The 13737-nt window shown below is 42.3% G+C and overlaps 1 protein-coding gene across 1 annotated transcript in view; it reads right to left on the bottom strand.

Annotated features, from left to right (window-relative positions):
• The window catches only part of CPNE4 (copine 4), a 368148-nt gene extending 358684 nt beyond the window's left edge, over positions 1–9464 (bottom strand). The window contains exon 1 of the mRNA XM_083188599.1: positions 9095–9464. The gene's annotated coding sequence lies outside the window, so the exon portion shown is untranslated. The remainder of the gene's footprint in view (positions 1–9094) is intronic.
• Positions 9465–13737: the final 4273 nt, after the last annotated feature.

Raw genomic sequence — 13737 nt, 5'->3', positions numbered from 1 at the left:
TCCTGGTACTTTAACTAGATAAAACTTAATTTCATCCCCCAACAAAAACAAATAAAGTGCAAATACAACATAAAAAATACTAATATCATATCACTAAATGTATGGTGCACTCTGGAATCTGATAGTGAAGCTCCTTTGAGTTGATAATGAATTGTTCTGTATTTAAAACATCTTATATTATTCTTTCCATAAGAAAACACGGTATTTGTTTCCTAGCAGGGCACCCACTAAGCAAATAGCGGGCGATTCTGTGTAAGAAAAGCGCATCGCATGCCGTTTTTGTGTGCCATGCGATCGCATCCGATGCGATTTTCCTATGTAATATATTCACTGCTATTTTTTCCTCCCGGGTGGTGCGATCACATTGCACCGAGAAATCGCATGCGATCGCATGCGATTGTATAGGGTGCGATGCAGTTTACTTTACTATACAGTTGTATGAGATACAATGAGATTGAGGCACTCCCCCAGTATCCACACCACCCTGAAGCGTGGCGAGCGCAGTGAGATCTTGCGAGGGGTGGCGGAACGCATCCTCCTGACCTTTTCATACCCCCACTATCCCCGTTGGCGTGGATTTGATTTTATATAGTGTGGCGAGCGCAGCGAGCCACCGAGCCCGAAGCGTGGCGAGCGGACGTGGAATACGTTACATGTATTCCGTGTCCCCTTGTGTGGCTCGCTATGCTCGCCACGCTTCCGGCTGGGTGGCTCGCTGCGAACGCCACACTATGATAGTGGGGGTATGAAAAGATCGGGATGACGCGTTCCGCTGCGCTTGCCACGCTTCGGAGTGGCGTGGATACTGGGGAGGTGACTCAATCTCATTGCATCTCATACAACTGTATACTAAAGTAACAAAGGGGGATTGTTTTCTGGATTAACCTGGCGGTCAATCGCTGCCCTGGGTTGCTGTTAGATTGTATGTATCACCTAACATACATAGACAATTGTACAAAGAAAAAAGGTACCAACAGTATCCTTGGGCGCTGATCTTAAGTGTGTCTCTCAGTAGGCCGGTACCCAAAACACAAAAAAAAACACAAGATCTGACGGTGTGAAACCGCTCCCCCCCAAAAGCACTTGAGGTCTGCCTTAAAACAGTAGACCAAGGAATATGGTACGAGTCTGCTTGTTCTTTTAGATGTACATTTATGATAGAGTGTCAAAACGATATTACACCATATCAGTCCTTTTGTCTTCTTTATATGTGACACTGGAATTGGACATCTGGGATCAGACGGTACAGAACCGCTCCCCCCCCAAAAGCCTATTTGGTCTGCCTAAACAGTAGACCAGACCCTAGGGTACGAGTCCCCTTAATTCTCGTTAAAAAATTCTGTTGTTTCATACTATTGAACTGTACACTCCATTTGGTAATACACTATTGCGGTTGTGTTTTTTTTTTGTGTTTTGGGTACCGGCCTACTGAGAGACACACTTAAGATCAGCGCCCAAGGATACTGTTTGCATAATTGTATACTAAAGTAAATGGCATCGCACCCTATACAATCGCATGCGATCGCATTCAATTTTGCGGTGCAATGCGTAGGCATGAGATGCTATTGCACCGCCCGGGGGCGGGGGGGAGAATAGCAGTGAATAAATTACATAGGAAAATCGCATCGCATGCGATCGCATCGCATGCAAAAACACGCATGCGATGCGATTTCACTACGGTACCGTACGTAGTGAAACTGGGCGCCCTGCTAGGAAACAAGTACCGAAAACACATTAAAAGGGTATGTTCCCTTAAGGCCCATACACACTAGAAGATTATCTTTCCAATCTGGCTGGTTGGAATGAAAATCTGGAACTTTTGTGGAACAAATGACAATTGACCATTTGCTCCTAAGCATGGAAAACAATCGTAGAAACAAATATTGTGAATCCGGTGAGCGCAATAAATAAAGTGGGTGCAGCTTACTCAAACATGTAAAGAAGGTACACCACCTTCTGGATAGCAGACAATAGAAACAAATGTAAGAGTTGAGCGCGACCCCTTTAAGAGATGTTCAATAAATCTCAATTTCACAAAAGAAGATTTATTTTGACAAACATGAAGCAAATAAGTATAAAGATAATACTTCCAACAGGATAAATGGACTTCTTAGATAGCACAGGCTTTTTCACAACAAACATAAAGGACTTGATCTCACCAGAAGCAGAAATTGCGGTGGGCTATGCCTCTTAACAGAAGGTCTGCGGCACCAACGCAGATGGCTTGTTGGGATAAAAGTCCTCAGTTGTAAAGTGCTGGTGCATCCATAAAGTGTCCTGTGCCTTCTTTAAAGTGTCCTATTGCACTGTTGAAGGAAATGTGTCCCAGAAGTAGCTGCAACGCGTTTCGGAGAAACTAAAGTCTCCTTTTTCAAGCTGGATGTCAAAGAGTATTTACTCTGCACAGAAACAAAATAACACCCAAATGTAACTCTCTCTGCACATGTTACATCGGCCCCACCAGCAGTGCACTTGATTTTGTGCATTAGAGATAGAGAATTTGCTTTTGCAAGTGAACCAAAATCAGGCCCATAGAATGTTTAAAATGTTTTTAATCACTTATGTTAATTCTTTCATTCATTTATTCTAACTTTCTATTTTTAACATTAGATACACTCACATTAAATTTTTGTCTGTTTTCCATGCTTAGGAGCAAATGGTCAATTGTCATTTGCAATTTTTACACTACAATATAGATATCAGTTTGAAGTACAAACCCCACCCAAATCTTATTCTCTCTGCATGTTACATCTGCCCCAACTGTGGTGTTGAGTTTATCAGAAATCTTATACTAGGGCTAATATTGCCTCTAAAGCGATGTAAACACGGGCGATTCTTCGAAGCAATTTTGACTACATCAACAACATTACTAAGAAGGTTTGCCTGAAATGCCCAGTGTGTACACAGTGGGTGATAGCAATACATGGCATCGCTATCCCCTGGCCAAATAGTCAGTGCAGAGAAGAATAATATTGCTAAACTGTGTATTTGACTGCGGCTCCCGGGGCTGGCAGAATGTAGTTAGCCGTCTTCTCTGATGGCTTAACTACATCTTGATACACGTGGGGCTCAATCAAAATTGCCGGGGCTAAGTCCTGTGTGTACCAGGGATGTGCAGTCAGGGGAGGCAGGAGAGGCAGTGCTTCCCCTGTAAATTTTTTTCAAATAATACAAATAATATACCTACAGTATGACACATACTGTATTCTGTGTCATAAGTATTTTCTTTATATTATTTTAGTAATTTGTACAATTTAAATTAGTTTGGGAGGCACCAATTAGTGTGCCTCCCAAACAAGTCTAAGGGGCTGAAATGCTGGGGGGTGGGTGGGGGCCTAAGCCATGGGATAAAAAAGTTGTAAAAGAGGCACTTTTAAGTTTCTTGAAGTGACGCTTTTATCCAGCTCTAGTTCCCCTCTCCCCAGGTGCCCCAGCTCCAGCAGATGCTCCTCCATGTCTTGTGAGTGCTGGCTGCATCTGGTGTTTTTCTGTTTTTTTTTTACTGGGGGTTTCAGTGGTGGTAGGGGTGGTCGACGGTGGCCGGGTGGGTGACGTTAGCGGTGAGTGGGAGTGTCTCCCTGTACACTGCCACCACCGCACATCACTGGTGTGTACACTTCTTTAGTGATTAATATTCTCATATATTATACTGTATTTGTACTGTGTATTTTTTACATTAGATGTACTCACATAAAGGGAACGTACCGTTTCAATGGGTTTACTTATGGAAAGTGTAATAACAGTTGTTTTATATACAAAACAATGAATTATCAACTCAGTGGAACATCACTATCAGATAGATTCCAGAGTGCAGCATACAAGGGGTGTGGTATGGTGCTCCGATGGTCAGTATCCCGACGTCGGAATCCCAACTACTAGTGCTCTGACAGGCGGGCAGGCGAGCGCAAAGTAGCCCCTTGTGGGCTCGCTGCGCTCGCCACGCTGTGGGATCAGTGGCTCGCTAGGCTTGCCACAGGTTCTGTTCTCCCTCTTTGGGGGTCATGAACCCCCACAAGGGAGGATAGCCCCTGTGAGTCGGGATACCCCCTTTCTGAGCACTGGCAGTCAGGATTCCGACGTCGGGATACTGACAGTCGGGATCCCCCTGTCGTTACGTCATCCGGCACCCACATACAAGTCCCCGTCTTCTGTTTTTTTGGTACTTGTGTATTATCACGGCGCCCCCGATTTCCATCGCAGGGCATTGTACGATAAAAAATCGCGTCGCATGCGATATGATCGATTTTACCAGATTTTTAATTTAAAACCATGTTAAATGCCCCCCCAGACCCGGTTTTTAATTGTATACCCACCCTCATGGGTCATGAGTATGTGAAATGCCCCCCATTGTTAACGTCACCGCACTATGAACGCCAACCCAAAGCGTGGCGAGCGCAGCGAGCCCGCGAGGGGCGGTGGTACGTGTCCTCCTACCTTTTTCATACCCCCACTATCCACGTCGGCATGGAGTTGATATTACAAAGTGTGGCGAGCCACAGCGAGCCACCGAGCCCGAAGCGTGGCGAGCGCAGCGAGCCCCGCGAGGGGACACGTATACCTGTGAAGTAATGAGCGTCCCCTCGCAGGGCTCGCTGCGCTCGCCACACTTTATAACAGAAACTCCACGCCGACGTGGATAGTGGGGGTATGAAAAGGTCGGAGGACGCGTACCGCCGCCCCTCACGGGCTCGCTGCGCTCGCCACGCTTTGGGTTGGCATTGAAAGTGGGGGTCCGTTAACAATGTGGGGGGCATTTTACATATTTATTACCCATCAGGGTGGGTATACAATTAAAAATCGGGTCTGTGGGTGCCATTTAACATGGGACTCAATGGCAAATTGCGTCGCATCGCATGCCATTGTAATGGCATGCGATGTGACCCGATTTTAAAATTGTATACTCAGCCTGGAAAAAAGGCTGAAATCGGGTCCATCGCATGCCATCGCATACCTTAATTAGTGGTATGCAATGAGATGCGATGGGCGCTGTGATAATACACAAGTACCGTTTTTTTTTTCTATTGGATGATACATACTGAACTATGAGCAAGGGAGCACCATCCCCAATATAATGGGGGAATAACATGTAAGGATCATTATGGATTAAATAAGATGACAAATGCACACTATCATAAAAAAGATTAGTTCAGCCAACCAATTCTTGTCTGATATCACTGATTTTTTTGCACAGATAAGTTACTCTATGTGAACCAAAAGTTTACACCAATGGTTCCCAGTTATTTTCAAACATGGCACCCTAGAGTATCAGGTTTTTGTCCCAGCACATCATTGCATCATACTAAGGTTCAGTTATTTTATAAGGGACAGGTTATGTCAATTACATATTCTGTGACTGGCAGCCACCAGCAATGCTTTTTGTCTATTACAATTACCATAAATAATTTGTATTGTCCTATACCACCAACTTATATTTTTATTGTATACATTAAAAATGCTTGCAGGGACAGCAGATGTGTTAACATACTGCCCCTGCAAAGTCCCCACAGGCCGTCTTTTCAGTTGGTTGAACACTGGCAGTAAAATTGGCAAATGAGTGGGAGGAGTTACAGACGGGTGCAGAGGCTGATTGGGCAAGATTCATCTCTCGTTGTAGATTTCGGATGAGGTAGGGATTTTCCTCATATAATGCCATTTTAAGATGGCATTATATAAAGTAAGCCTTCAAGATTTTTCATAAGAAGTCTGTTACCCGAATAGAAGAACATGTAACTCACTATAGAGAACAATGCCTCGCTATCTACAATGTGATGTAGTAGGAGTCGGGCATTAATTGCAAGATAATAGCTATTTTGTTGAGGACATTACACAGCAGTACTCATGTGCTTACTCAGATGGTATTATACAAGGAACCAATGCTGAATTCACTCTTATAAACTACTTGCATGCTATACATGTTAGAGGGTATACCAGCTTATTTAATACATGGGAATGTTTGTTATCAGTGTGAGTTATTAAAAGGAGAAGGGTAGTCTCTCAGTGCTATCTTTCATGACCTTTTTTATCTTACTCCACACACAAATCTTGTGGCTATCTTGCTACAAAAGTCTAAAAAGTGGTTTCTACAGTAGCATGCTAGTACAGAAAATAACAAAGACCATCCCTAATAATGTGCTGTTTATTAGTTATTTTCATAGGATAGCATACATATTAGCAACCATAAATAGAGGGACTGGCACATATTTACATAGTCCTGACACAAAGACAGAAATAATGTTTTGTAGTTAAGTTCCATTAGCTTGGTAACTTGGTACATAACACTGGGGCAAATGTATTAACCCTGGTAAAGTGACAAAGTGGTGATAAAGCAGTGAAAAGTGGAAGGTGATAAGGCACCAGCCAATCAGCTGTGTTTGAAAAATGACAGCTAGTAACTGATTGGTTGGTGCGTTATCACCTTCCACTTTATCACTACGTGTCAACTAATCAGCTCTTGTCATTTTGCAAACACAGCCTGTAAAATGTAAACTAGAAGCTGATTGGTCATTATCTTATCTCTTGCCAAGCTTTGATAAATATCCCATATAGTTAACTTGTAATGGTGATGGGTAATCCATAATAATAATACAAATATACCAATAAGCTTAAAATGTGAAACACTTCCATTTGGTAATGATTCCAGCATAATGACAGCTCGTTCGTCTAACAAAGTCTGAGTACACTATCATGTTTCTTGAAAAACTTAAATCCAAAATAAGATCCAGTTATTAAACTGAAGTATAAAATTATATTAGCACCATATTAAACTATGTAGAATAGTAAAATAAGGGGTAACGTTTGGCCTTTTTGATATACTGTGTAATATTGTTGCTTCACTTTGTCTGCCCTAATAAAAATGTGCTTCCTCAGCATCCATTTTCTACAAGGTGAAAATAGTCTGACTTTAACCACAACAACTTACGCTGTATGTATATTCCAGACTTTTTTTCTGCCTGTTTGCAAAAACACATTCAGTACAAACCCAGGCGTAGTTATAAAGCTGTGCATCAGCAAAGAATGCAATGTATATTTCATGCCAGTGAGCACTAATTGCTAGTGACAAACACAAAGCCAGGGACAGCAGAAAAGGCTTCGCCTCCCAAGCACTGTGTGTGTGTGTGTGTGTGTGTGTGTGTGTGTGTTTCATACCGCTGAGAGCAGCAACAATCTCTGATTCACCTGTATCACTCTCAGTTCTTCATCTCACACATCCTAAAACTGTGATTCACTCCAGACATGTGCATTTTCTATTTGTAGCCATTTATCACACTACACTTTTCTGAGTTTTCTTTTCTCTATAAAACAGGGGGTGTGAGGTGTTATATATTACAATATGCAGTGAAGAGATCTGTTACAAAACAAGTACAACTGTAATGTCCACGGTACATAATCACACACATAGGGTCTGTTGCTATGGTGAATAGTGTAACTACTGTGTTTCCGGAATTTCACCGACAAATGCAGAAAAGTCACCTCAGAGTTGCATAAAAAGAATTAGCTTGCATGGACAATGAAAAAAAATGGTTATTTTATTTGTTTCTGTATAACTTTGATGTGTTGAAAGCTGCATGCTTTATAATCACATACACACAAAATCCAATATAAAAAAACAATCAAATAGACCTAAATTAAATATAACATAACATGAAATAATATAACATAATGAAAACTACAGTAGCTGTACAAAATAAACAGAGTTGTCTGAAGAACAGTTTAAAAACAAATACGCTACGTATTAAACTTGTAATTTACATTATATAAACAAAAATATTATATTCCAGTAATTAGACCTTTGCTATGGAAATACAAGTTTTTAGACTTGGAGGCAGTGGTCGAAGTGGAAATTTTGAAGTGGGGGTATGGAAATTTTGAAGTGGGGGTATGGAAAAGTAAAGAGTGAATATAGTGCGCACCTTCGGACACCCCCCTGTCCATCAACGTCCCCTGCCAGGCTGCCCCGTTGTACAGGGGTATTACAAAAGCACAATATGTGCTGCTGAGTGATCAGAGAGCATCCTGAGGGGGAAAAAAAAACTTTTTTTTTTATCTTCAGATTAAAGTGGGGGTATGCCATACCCCCGTATACCGCCCCACTTCGACCACTGCTTGGAGGTGTATACATTTGATGTGATATATGATTGTATTATAATACATATGGCACCTACTAATGTGATTCATACAGTGCTTGTCTGAATGAAGTGTTAGCTTTCTAACTGTAAAGTTTTACAACTCGATGCTTTATGAGATTCCCTGAAAAGAAGCCACTATAACAATGAATGATTTACATGCCACATTATTGCTGCCAAAGATGCACATTGCTTGTCCTGTGCGTGACTGACATAATGCACTTAAGCTTTCATGTACATTATATATTAATCTGTTGCAGCTGTTTAGTGATGATGGTGACACCACAGTAACTGTAGTGTACAGACATTGGTTTACACAGCATTTTATAAAACACCTTTTAGATTGGAATCAGCTACAGTAATCAGAACCATTGTAGGCAAGTGCAGCCTTACAGCCCCCCCCCCCCCCCCCCCCCCCCCCAACTACATGTGTATGTGTGTGTGTGATAAATACAGTACACAACGTTGTAATCACTCTGCACTCTGAGCTTACATAACACAGGAATCCCAGCACTGGAGATGTGTAAGGCAGATTCTGTTGGAAAGTGTACAGTAAGGACAGGGTCACCAATACACCCTTTGCCAGGGCTGTTCCCTTAAATTGCACCTCATTGAAGATTTTAAAAGTTTACAAAATATGTTAAGAGGGTCCAATTAAAATAAATGTCTATCTATACTGTATAAGTGTAATAACATAATAATTTCTTATCATGTAATATCAGTGTCCATATGCAGCATTATATAAAGTGCAGCTAACAATCTGAGCAGTAGGGATACAGGAAGGTTACATTAGGGATCACATTACCTAGCTACTGTATATGTTGCAATCAGTTACCTTCCATACCCTTTCTGGATAAGAAATAGATTGCACAAGGAGAGTTTTTAAACGATGAAAGATTTGTGGAAGTTGCCTGTGATCAGAAATGTTTGGAAAAATAATAATAATAAATAGAAATGTTTTCCTATCTTACCTTATTGCAGAGATTTGCTGAAGGTTAGGCTAGTCCAGATGCTTTATAAAGTTCCTTTACTGTAGGTCTCTTCCAGTCCCTTTGGCTGTAGTTACATAACGAAATGATCTTGCAAGCAGATGAGTTTTAGGATACCTCTGGAAATCCCATCTCCATTCTCAGTGCCTGAGGAAGGTGAGGGTTGCCTGGGGATAATATGCTGTTCCAAGATCTTATCACTGCAGAAGGATAACTACAATACAGACAGGCAAGAGGAAGAAGGAGATGTGGAGTGCCGAAAGTGGGATGGAAGGAGTGAGAGGTTTGTGACAAGACAGCAAACACACACACAATGAGAATAATCCACCTTCTCTAGCTCATCATAGTCTCTTGTAGATCCAGCGGCTTCCCAAAGCACTGAGCCCAGGCGCCCTCTAGTGGCATCTTTTTATAATCACGACATGGATGTTCAAAGATTCCCATGTGTTCGTTAACATCACACACAATCTAGTCTGACTTCTGACTCCGAAAGCAAAGCTGTATCAAAAGCAATAAAGCAACATACACACAAATATAACAGTTATAGTGTAATTATATCACACCATCAAGCAAATAGTGCTTGGACATGTTGGGGAAAATGTACTGTTTAACATATGAATTTCTATTAGAATAAACTATTTTCAAATAAAGTATGCATTTATCTCAAAACTAAAATGTTACACCATCTCTAATTGTTATTTAATATATTTAAAAAAAACATAAAGATAAAAGAAAAGATACCTTACATGCACAATCACATGGTTGTTTACAACTTTGTTTCCTAAGGGGAAAGTGAGTATGTAATGTACAATCAACTTTAATTTTGTGTTTGTGCCCCAAGGGTTCCTTATCAAGTATCTACTAAATAAACAAGTAAAAGTTTTAGCCTTTGCACACTATTTCATCATCATCACCACCACTGTATCTCTTAACCCGGGGGTTCCCAAACTTTTATAAATCCTGGCACCCTGGAGTATCAGAATTGTTTTCACGGCACCTTTAGGATAAAAGTTTCTTATTGAGAAATTTAGGGGAAAAAATATTAAATGAAGTAATAAATTATACAGATGGAGTGCCTCTCAGCCAACGCCGGGGCTCGCCAGAATGCCCCCGCTAGTGCTCGCCAGCAGAGAGGCGGTCCATCTGACTGGGACACGCGAACATCCTACACACACGTGCGACCAAGTTATCAGGCGATGGGGGATGCGAACCCTGCTCATCTCCTCTTCAGGGAAACGGGCAGAGTTAGGGGGGTGCAGGGAGGCGGTGGGGACCGACGGAGAGCGATGGGGAGTCGTCTGTATGACTGTATAGGTCATTGGTACGACCTCACCTAGAGTACTGTGTTCAGTTCTGGAGGCCATATCTCCAGAAGGATATAAATACATTAGAGACTGTACAAAGAAGGGCAACTAAAATGGTGCATGGCCTACATCACAAAACGTACCAGGAAAGACTAAAAGATCTTAATATGTATACTTTAGAGCAGAGAAGGGAAAGGGGGGACATGATAGAAACTTTCAAATATATCAAGGGCTTTAACAAGGTACAGGTGGGAGACATTCTTCACAGGAAGAGGAGCAACAGAACACGAGGACATGCACTGAAACTAGAGGGAGGAAGATTCAGGGGAAATGTGAGGAAGAATTTTTTCACAGAAAGAGTAGTAGATAAGTGGAATAGCCTCCCAACAGAGGTGGTAGACGCAAATACAGTATTACAATTTAAACATGCTTGGGATAAGCATATTGATATCCTTACAAAAAAATAAGGATCAAATATGGTTTGAGGTAACATGTTTAAAAAAGGGGCGGTACTTGTGAGTTATCCGGGCGCCCGATTTTTTGATTGTATGCCTTAAGTTAAGGCATACAATCAGATGCGATGCGATGCGATATCGCATCGCATCGCATCGCATCGCATGCGACCATCGGATGCGATGACCCGATTTTTCCATAGGAATCAATGTTAAAATGATTCCTATGGAAAAAGGGGTCCTTTTCATACCCCTACTATCCAAGTGGGCATGGAGTTGGATATAAACCTGTGGCGAGCGTAGCGAGCCACCGAGCCCGAAGCGTGGCGAGCGAAGCGAGCCCCGCGAGGGGACGGTATTCCGTGTCCCCTCGCGGGGCTCGCTACGCTCGCCACGCTTCGGGCTCGGTGGCTCGCTACGCTCGCCACAGGTTTATATCCAACTCCATGCCCACTTGGATAGTAGGGGTATGAAAAGGACCCCTTTTTCACACTGAATTCCATGTTAAAATGGACTCAGTCCATTTTAACATTGATTCCTATGGAAAAATCGGGTCATCGCATCGCATCGCATCCGATGGTCGCATGCGATGCGATGCGATGTCCCGATCCGACCCGATTTTGAAATCGGGCGCCCGGATAACTCACAAGTACCAAAGGGGCAGACTAGATGGGCCAAGTGGTTCTTATCTGCCGTCAAATTCTATGTTTCTATGTTTCTATGATGGTAAGCTCTGTCAGAATGGTGCGCTCTCGTCCCCTTCCGGGGATAGTCGTTGTCCCGACCACCAGACCCCCCTGCTGAATGAGCCCAACTCCATCTGTAGGTCATCCTTAGGTGACATATAAACACAAGTGCTACACAGTGAGCACACTAGTGCTACCAGCTCCGGTTTTGCTTATTACAATGACCATTAACAATTTGTAACAGTCCTGGACCACCAACCACCTAAGGCATCCCTGCAGAACCACTATCATTTATGATGTACATCAAGGAAATTAATTTGCAAATTACAGAATATTTAGATGTTATACATGGTAGGTATTCCAACAAATTATTTTATTGTGCAATATTATCCTTTAACATAGTGCTATCATCTAAAATTGGTTTGTTTATTGCATGGTATGAGAGTGACTGTTACAAGCATTTTTAATCTATTGCTGCTTTCCTATGGGTTGGTGCATGTAAACGTTATTATAGTTTATCTATATAGCAACACTAATTATGTAACACTATACAGATAATTCCTAAAAGTACAGATGGAGCCGGCCTTGTCTTTGCAGGGGCTGGCGAAAATATCGCCAGCCACCACCAGCCGCCAGCTCCCGCCAGAGGGCGCACGAGACGCTCGCACGTCCCGAGGCAACGGAGCTCCCCCTGAGACCCTGCTGCTGCCGATGGTCCCCCTTGTCGCCCCGACCCCCCCTAACCCTGCCCATTTCCCTGAAGCGGAGACGGGCAGGGACCCACTGCGCCGCCATCAAGAGACTGGGACACGCATGCATGTGAGACGCACGCGCGACGCAATCAGATGGAACGCCTCTTCGCCGGCGATCCCCAGCGGGGACATTCTTACGATCCCCAATGCTGAAAGAGAGGCGCTCCATCTGTACCTACCCATTACTGTCTAAGGCCCATACACACAAGAAAATTATGTTTCCAATCTGGCTGGCTGGAATGAAAATCTGAAAATTTCTGGAAACAAATTACAATCAATCATTTGCTCCCAAATGCTGGAAAATGGACAAAAACAGTAATCTTCATAAATTGATTTAACCAATTTGTCTTTAGGACTCATTTTTGTTTGTTTTTTATGTTTAGGAGCAATTGGTCAATTGTCATTTGCTCCCAAATTTTCCACATTTTCATTCTAACCAGCCAGATTGGAAAGATAATCTTCTAGTGTGTATGGCCAGATTTAACAAGGAGTGATGTTTAAGTTATCACTCCTTATGAATGTTAAATGGTGCTCCACCCAATCAGCTCTTAAATGTCACGCATTTGATAAATGACAATAGCTGATTGGCTGAAGTACCATTCATCTTTCATAATGAGTGATAACATATACAGTATATCACTTGTTGTTAAATATGCCCCTAAATTCCCTAACAATTATTAACAAACTAGGATACATTTTTTTTGTGCAGTTATGTGATCATGTCTTTATGTGTAAAGGTGTACCGAGTATATCTGTTGGTTTTTAAGTAACTGTGATTGTATGTATTTCCTTAAATGCCAATTTAAGACCTCTGGTGGGGGTCTGGACCGATACTTAAACCGGGCAGGCTGTAGGAAACCCTTGTGCAAATACCTTGCACGACGGTGCACCCAGAGACAGTAAACAGTCAACCTTAAAATACAACCAGATTTTTTGAGCAGAAGGTTGTAATGGTAACAGGCAGTAAAGTATGCAAGATGATATATAATGAATACAGTCACTGTAGATAAGCAATACTTTAAAGCCATGATGAAATGATGGATCGATGGTGGAACATCGGATGCAGGATGGAGTATGGAATTGAGGTATCCGGAATATCGGACTTAAGGCAATAACTGTAGGATCCGGAGTATCGGACTTTAGAATCAATGGCGAAACATCGGAAAGGATCGATGGCGGAACATTGGACAGGATCGATGGCGGAACATCGGACAGGATCAGAATCCTGAGCTAGGCTTGGATCTGCTGAGGTGAGTCTGGACAGTGGAGACTGGATCACAGGAGATGGTAAACCTGGATATTCACAGGAGATGGTAAACCTGGATAACACACTGTAGCAGAGGAGAGACATGCACCAGCAGGTAACACTTGCATAGACAAATGACAACTGAAGCACTAGCATTGGAGTGAGCGCTCCCAGCATACTTATAC

The sequence above is a fragment of the Crinia signifera genome, chromosome 5, assembly GCF_055691185.1.
Source record: "Crinia signifera chromosome 5, ASM5569118v1, whole genome shotgun sequence".
In the NCBI taxonomy this organism is placed as follows: Eukaryota; Metazoa; Chordata; class Amphibia; order Anura; family Myobatrachidae; genus Crinia; species Crinia signifera.
This window is presented reverse-complemented; position numbering and strand designations above follow the sequence as displayed.